Here is an 8,016-nt window from a genome sequence, read left to right on the forward strand (position 1 = left end):
AACCTGAGCAACCCCCCTCCTCCATTTCCCGACGCGCCCTCTCCTTCCCTCCTACCAACTCTGACATCTTTCTTCCCTGTATGGTCCTCATCCAGTCCACACCCCCCTCCACCTCTCCACTTGATACTATTCCCTTCCTCTCTTCTTCTGCCTTTTCCCATCTTGCCCATCTACTCAATCTCTCACTCTCATAAGGCACTGTCCCTTCTGCCTTCAAGCATGCACTTGTCTCCCATATTCTTAAAAAACCAACCCTTGCTCCAACCAATCTCTCCAACTACCGACCCATCTCTTTTCTCCCTTTTGCCTCCAAACTCATATCTCCAACTGTCTCTCTACTATCTCCTCATGGATGTCCCAGCGCTTTCTTAAACTTAACATGTCTAAGACTGAGCTGATCATCTTCCCTCCCTCCCGCATAACCTCACCTCCCACAATTTCATTATCCATTGATGGCACAACTATCTCCTCTAGCCCCCAAGTGCGATGTCTTGGAGTAATCCTTGACTCCTCCCTCTCCTTCAAACCACATATTCAGTACCTCTCACAAACCTGCCATTTCCATCTCAAAAACATCTCCAGGATCAGACCCTTTCTCACCCAGGACGCTACTAGGACCCTCATCCACTCACTGGTCATCTCCAGATTGGATTACTGCAATCTCCTCCTACTGTATCTGGCCTCCCTCAAAAATGCCTCTCTCCACTCCAATCTATCCTCAATGCTGCTGCCCGTTTCATCTTCCTCACCAAACCACATCCACTCTCTTGCAGGACCTTCACTGGCTACCCTTCCCATTCAGAATCCAATTCAAGCTTCTCACACTCACCTACAAAGCACTCACCCACTCTTCTCCCTCTTACATTTCTGACCTTACCTCTCTTTACATTCCCACCCGTCCTCTTCGCTCTGCTAATGCACACTGTCTCTCCTGCCAACTGATTACCTCCTCCCACTCCTACCTACAAGATTTTGCACGTGCTGCTCCCTATCTCTGGAATGCTCTACCTCTCCCCATCTGACTTTCCACCTCTCTACAAAACTTCAAACGGACTTTCAAGTCCCACTTCTTCACCAAACCCAGCCAACTCTCCTTTTAACCCTCTTGTCTATGCTCACTGTCTACCCCTTCTATGTCACCCTGGTCTGTTAGCGCCTCACCTTTTAGATTGTAAGCTAGCAAGAGCAGGGACTTTCCTTATGTGCCTTTCCATTTCTTACTTACACAATCTTATACTCCTTACTCCCAGGAAATAAAGTGAGCCGGAAGAGGGCAGAACTGCGTTCCGTCTCCAAGTGGAACTGGCGGAACACAGTTCCGACTCCTCTGGCTCACCTCACCTGATGTGTGCCAAGCGCCCGCTGAGATTGTGTTACGAGCAGGCTCCCGGCTCTCCCTGCACAGCGGAAGCCGGCAACAGGAGCTCACTACTGAACTTCCGCTTCTGGCTCCCGGCTCTGTCAGTGTGCGCTATGAGAGAGACATCATGACGTCTCTTTCATAATGCTGGGGAGCCGGATGCCAAGAGGATCACAGTGGTCGGACGCGGGAGCGGGCTTGGTATGTATGGTGTTTTTTTGTTTTGTTTTTAAACATGTGTGACTGTATTAGCAGCGCATCTACTGGGGGAAAGCTACTGGGGGCTAACCACTGGGGCAATCTACTGGCGGCAAACTACTGGGGGCAAGCTACAGGGGGCTAACCACTGGGGGCAATCTACTTGGGGAAAACTACAAGGGGTAATCTACTGGGGGAAAACTACAAGGGGGAAAGATACTGGGGTCAAACTACAAGGGGGCTAACTACTGGGGGCAAACTACAAGGGGGCAAGCTACTGGGGGCAAACTACAAGGAGGCAAGATACTGGGGGCAAATTACAAGGGGGCAAACTACAGGGGCGCATTACTACTGGGAGCATAACTACAGGGGGGCATTACTACTGGGGGATAAACTACAAGGGGGCTAAACTACTTGGGGCATTACTACTTGGGGCAAAATACTGGTGGCAAACTACATGGTGCTAATCTACAGGGACTATACTGGGGGCTAACTACAAGGGGGCAAGCTACTGGGGGCATTACTACTTGGAGAAAACTACTGGGGACATAACTACAGGGGCGCATTACTACTGGGGGCATAACTACAGGGATATTACTACTGGGGACATTACTACTGGGGGCATAACTACTGGGGGCTAAACTAGTGGGGGCATTACTACAGGGGGGTTAAACTACAGGGGAGCTAAACTACAAGGGGCAAACTACAGGGGGGAATTACTACTGGGGGCATAACTCATAACTACAGGGGCTAAACGACTGGGGGCATTACTACAGGTGACATTACTACTGGTGGCAATACCACACAGGGGCATTACCATTAAGGGCATTACTAATGGGGGCACTACTAATGAGGGCATTGTAAAGGGGGTACTTCATAAGGGGCATCACTCCTGAGGACATAAGTGGCACTACTACTGAGGGCATTGCATAAGGGGCACCACTACTATGGGCTCTATATAAGGGGAACTACCACTGTGGGCACTACCAGTACAGTGGACATTGCATAAGGAGCACTACTACTGTGGGCATTGTGTATTACGGGGTGCTACTACTGTGGGCATTATGTGTATTAGGGGTGCTACTACTGTGGGCATTATTACTATTGTGTGGCCACGCCCCTTTCTTTTTAATACCACACCCCTTTTGGGGGGCATGCGCCTACGCCGTGCGCAATACCTTTATTGCATGGGCGACGGGGGGAGGGGGAGTTCCACCACCTCTCTGGGACCACTTTAAGCACTGCTTTCTCCCTTTGATGGCACCTAACCCCAGGTTTTCTATACCTGTCCTATATTGTCTTGAACTGTAAGTGCTGTTTTCTTGTTTGCTCTTTTGATTATGTACTGTGGTTTGGGCGCTGCGGATCCCTTGTGGCAACATATAAATAAAGGATAAGAAGAAGAATACTGTATATCTTCCCCTATGAAGCTTAGTAAATAAACGCCTTTGTCTTTAAAGACACAGTTATCTTTTTTTTTTTTTTTTTTTTTTTTTTTTTAAATAAAAGTCTTCCCCATTTTAACAGTAGATACGGCAATTAGTTGTGATTGATGTCTGTCATGTTGCAGCACTCTCTGGTATAACAGTAACATCAGTCAGCACACTCACAAAACAGCAAATGGCAGTATGGAAATAACCCAGCCACATTCTTGCACCTAGCAGGTGCTTCATCCTAATTGTCACAAGCTTTTATCTCAGACAATCCTGCATGCCCGTTCTTAACAAGGGAGATCAGTAACAGCTACAGATACATCATTAGACCCTGTCCTTGAAGCACAACATATAAAACTGCTGTAGTTTAGACATGAACACAATTTTCAAAACTGTTCTGCAAAATATTTGCCTCACTGTTCCCAGTCCTACATTAACCACGCAGCTGAATAACTTAGCAGTCGGTGGTGGTTCATAGCATATAAATTTAGCAAAAAAAGAAATTAACACATAGGGGTAAATTTACTAAGGTCCCGATTTTGACCGAGATGCCGTTTTTTCTTCAAAGTGTCATCTCGGTAATTTACTAAACTCAAATCACGGCAGAGATGAGGGCATTCGTAATTTTTTGGAAGTAGTTGTAAAAAATTACGAATGAATACACCATCGGTCAAAATACGCCTGTTTAGATATGAATCTCGGTCATTTACTAACCATTCGTAATTGTAATGTCTGACGTGAAAATGCATTTGCGGCCGTGAAAAACTACAAATCGTAAAAAAGTCCTAAAAAAAACGCACCTGCTTTTGAAAAGCGTGTTTACATGTGTACTCAATTATCCATTACTCACACCTGAATGTTTGGCCCTATAAAAGTGTTCCAGGCACATTTTGAAATTCTCTCACTCTGAAATGGCTGCTGTGGTGTGTGCCAATGACTTTCTGTTTGCTGTGGGATACCTTAGACTGCTCCATGAGGCTTCCAGAAATCAGGGCCAGGTAAGTGAACATGGTCAGCAGGTTGTCCAGGTGCCGCGGAGGCTGCGCCAGCCACGTTTTTTTAGGGGTCGTTTAAACTTAAACGCATTGTCCGATGATAGGGTCATACAGATGTTCCGCCTAAATAGAACCAACATTTTCCGCCTGTATGACCTTGTCAAACTGGGACTAGACCCTGAGACAGCACGCTCTCGCTCTGTCTCAGGCTTGCACAAACTCCTGGCTGTGTTACACTTTATGGCTACTGGGAGCTTCCAGGCTGTGGCAGGCGACGTTATTGGTATCTCACAGCCAACCTTTTCAAAATATTTGAATCAGGTGAGTCAAAAAATACATAGCCGGTTATGTCTAAGTGTTGCTTCTGTAAGCTCTTACAACACAGTATTGTATAGAATACCTAACATGACACTCACCTTAGATTGTTTAATGTCCACTCAGGTTTTGGATGTCTTGGAGCCACATATTAATGCCTCAATCTGCTTCCCTACCCAGGAGTCGGAGTGGCGTGCTGTCAGGGTAGCTTTCTATGAGCTTGCTCGCATGCCCAATGTGCTGGGGGCCATAGATTGCACACACGTTCAGCTGAGATCACCTAGGGGCCGTCAATATATATATACTAATAGACATATGGCCCAATCCACTAATGTCCAGGCGGTCTGTGATGCAAAATTAAAAATTATGAGTGTTGTTGCAGGTTACCCTGGTGGCTGCCATGACTCCTTCATCCTCAGTCAGTCATCGCTCTTCGATAAATTTGAGGACGGACAAATGCCTGATGGCTGGCTGCTGGGTATGTTTAAAATGTGTTGTGTGTATGTCTTTTAACAACAAACTCCATTTTTGACTTGGGTAATGAATAATCTTACAAATGTACTAATGTTGACTATATCTGTTTTTCAGGTGATGGTGGTTACGGCTGCTACTCTTGGCTCCTTACTCCATTGTCCCAACCTGATTCTCCTGCTGAACACAGTTACAATCATGCACATAAGGCTACGCGGAATGTGATAGAAAGATGTTTTGGTGTGCTGAAATCACGGTTTCGGTGTCTGGATAAATCTGCAGGCCTTTTGTTGTATAGACCCTCAAAGGTGACTAGGATTGTGTTCTGCTGCTGTTTTCTCCATAATCTGTGTTTAAGTCAACATCTGGCACATGATGAGGGAGAAAGCAGTCCGCAAGCAGAGGAGTTAGAAACATCTGGTGACAGTGTGAGTACATATGTAGGGAGGCAGGTACGGCAAGAAGTGATTCAGCGGTATTTTTCGGGTAAGTTTTTGTAGGATGTAATTATCCTTGACTAAACACTTTGCAATACAAACAATTGTGTGTTTTGTTACTTACTGTTTGTTGTTTATAGTGGTGTGTACATTGTAGTTAGTTTATGTTATCAATACATTGTCATTCATTACCCCATAAAAACATACATACATACATAGCAGCTTCTACAATGTTTGAGACGGACACAGGAAGTTGTGTGTTTGTCAAAACAAATTTTTTATTGCGTTACTCAAAAGTTTTTGATGTATTATTTTTTGCGCTTGTGTGTGCTGGGTGCTGTGCTTTGTGCTGGCTCACTGGCACGTGCTCGGGAGGATCGCCGAACAGGGGAGGTTACTGGCGTTTGGGTAGGGGTCGTGGTTCCAGAGCTGGAGGTCACTTGTTGTGCTGCCATCAATGTTATGTTGTTGCTCAAATTATTTATGCTGGCATTCAGTTGTGTGTTGGTTGCAGTGTGGCTGGCTACAATCTGGGATAAAGATTCATTCACAACCTGGTTGTGCTGTATTAGTTGTATGAGTGTTTGGTGCTGGCGCTGTTGCTCATCAATGATGCGCGTTAAATGAGCCAGCATTTGGTTGTTGTCTGCCCGTATTTGCTCCATCGATGTTGCGATTCGGCCTACTTGGACAATCAGTCTGCCCGAGTTGCGACTAATGCGCGGTAGATGATGGGGCAGACTGGCAAGGTGTTGGGTATGTGCGGTCAGGCTGGCATTGCTTTGGGTCTGTTGGCTTGTCCAACTGGACCAAAAGTCATCTGGAATTTGTGGCTGGGGTGGAGCTTGTACCAGTTGTGGACTCATGGAGGCTTGGGGGATATCCTGCGGCTGTATTGGCTGGCTAGGGTCAACAGGTGTTAGTTGCAGTGTGAATGTTGCCTGTTGGTCTTGTCCCTGCTGGTCCACGTCGGGCATCAAGCTTGGCTCTGTATGGGGTGGACAACATGCACTGTTTACTTTACAAATAATATTTTTGCTAGTTCTAAACATTTCTACATTCATAATACTCCATTATTTTTGTATTTTTAATTGTGTTTTTAAACTTGTAATTTTTTTGGTTTACAAACACATATATACCATCACAGGCGTGCACATAGACTGATTTGCGGAATCCTCACCTAACTACCTCCCCTCCACAGCATTACAGTGTTCTGTCACCTCCCCTGTCCAGGATATAGACTGCTTACCTGGATATTCCCGAGGAGCGGAGCAAGTAAGCAGTCTACATACAGGACAGGGGAGGTGTGTGAACACTATAATGGTGTGGAGGGGGTGTTGTTTTTTTTATTTTAAGCCAGTAATGTGTTGTTATTTTTATGTGCACGTGTGTGGGCTAAATTTTTACAAATGTCTGTTCATTTTTAAATTTGATGTTGGCGATAGCAACCACTAAAATATTGAAAAATTCTGCATTTGCACCTTTAAAAATTTAAGACGTAACATCACATTGTTTGTTATGGGAAACATGTAATCTCAACTACAACTCACATCATAGTAACTGTACTGTGTAGATGATTTGCTATGTGTTTAGTTTATGTTTTGACTCACCAGATAACTGAGGTGATCTGGGCTCATCACTCTGTGGACTCGCCAATAGTGCCTGTGGTGGCTGGGGTGAGACTGCAGAAATGCGCCGCCTGGGTGGGGAAGATGGAGCCGCAGATTCAGAGACAAGACGCCGTGTCTTACTTGGCCTCCTGGGTAAGTGCCCCGAGCCCTGTGATGGGCGCCTTAGAGGAGGGCGGCTTACAGAAGCTGAACCTATGAGAATATATAAACATTAATATTTTGTACTTCTATGTGTTTGCAGAATATGTGACTACAGTGAATTCTTACCTGCAATCCCAGCATCATCCTGAGTTGTCTGTGGCCTGTCTGGCCGGCTGGTCTGTCGGACTGTTGAAAAAGTTGTAAAAACATTACGACCATACTTTGTAAAAAAATGCAAACTGCAAAGCCTTAGTGTACTGTAACCATCTTGTACGTATTGTAAATTAAACTAATTTCTGCTTAAGATCTCCGTGATTCCTTAATTTGTTATGTATATAAAAATGTTCATGGTGTTGCACAAAAAAAAAAGTTACATTGATGAATTATGTGTCAGATATTGCATAGATTGATTACTTGCAACTTGAGCCAAAATGTAAATTAAAAGTTTATTTAAAAATTGAATTTAAAAAAAAACCATCAGAACAAGCTGCTATTAGATACAACAGCTATGTCCAAGCAATATCTCATATTAATTATTGCAACTACACATACCAGCATGCACTGCACCTGATTTTGCATTATAAATTTAAAAAAATACAGCCAAGGCAAGATGGGAAATGCAGTTTAAAAACACAAAAACAGCATAAGGGTGCATAGGCCTGCAATACATGACCAACAATGTATGCATACTTTTTAAAAATAATTTCTCCACCATTATCATTTTGCACACTTTAAAATATAATTTCGATTTATCAAACTCACCATCCTGCGTGGGTCGGTCCGAATCCCGGACATGAGTTGCAGACACCACTTCTGCTGGAATCAGTGCCCGCACAGGCTCCTCCCACTCCCGATAGGTTGCCCGGAAAGGGGGGCCACCCCCGGTTTTGCGTGCTGATTTAGCCTCTTTGGCCATCTTGGCCTTGACACGGCGCTTTATGTCATAGAACCTCTTGCGACACGTGTCCTCAGTCCGCCTCACCACACCCTCACTATTTACGGCAACTATTACTTTCCCCCACAGGACAGACTTCC

At 45.0% G+C, this 8,016-nt stretch overlaps 1 long non-coding RNA gene across 1 annotated transcript; it reads left to right on the forward strand.

Annotated features, from left to right (window-relative positions):
- The first annotated feature begins 5,173 nt into the window (after window positions 1-5,173).
- On the forward strand, window positions 5,174-7,174 carry LOC134935118 (uncharacterized). Its single transcript, XR_010179913.1, has 3 exons — window positions 5,174-5,258; window positions 6,823-6,972; window positions 7,082-7,174. It is a non-coding gene; the product is annotated as an uncharacterized LOC134935118 (long non-coding RNA).
- The last annotated feature ends 842 nt before the right edge of the window (window positions 7,175-8,016 follow it).

This window comes from Pseudophryne corroboree, chromosome 6 (genome assembly GCF_028390025.1).
Source record: "Pseudophryne corroboree isolate aPseCor3 chromosome 6, aPseCor3.hap2, whole genome shotgun sequence".
Classification (NCBI taxonomy): Eukaryota; Metazoa; Chordata; class Amphibia; order Anura; family Myobatrachidae; genus Pseudophryne; species Pseudophryne corroboree.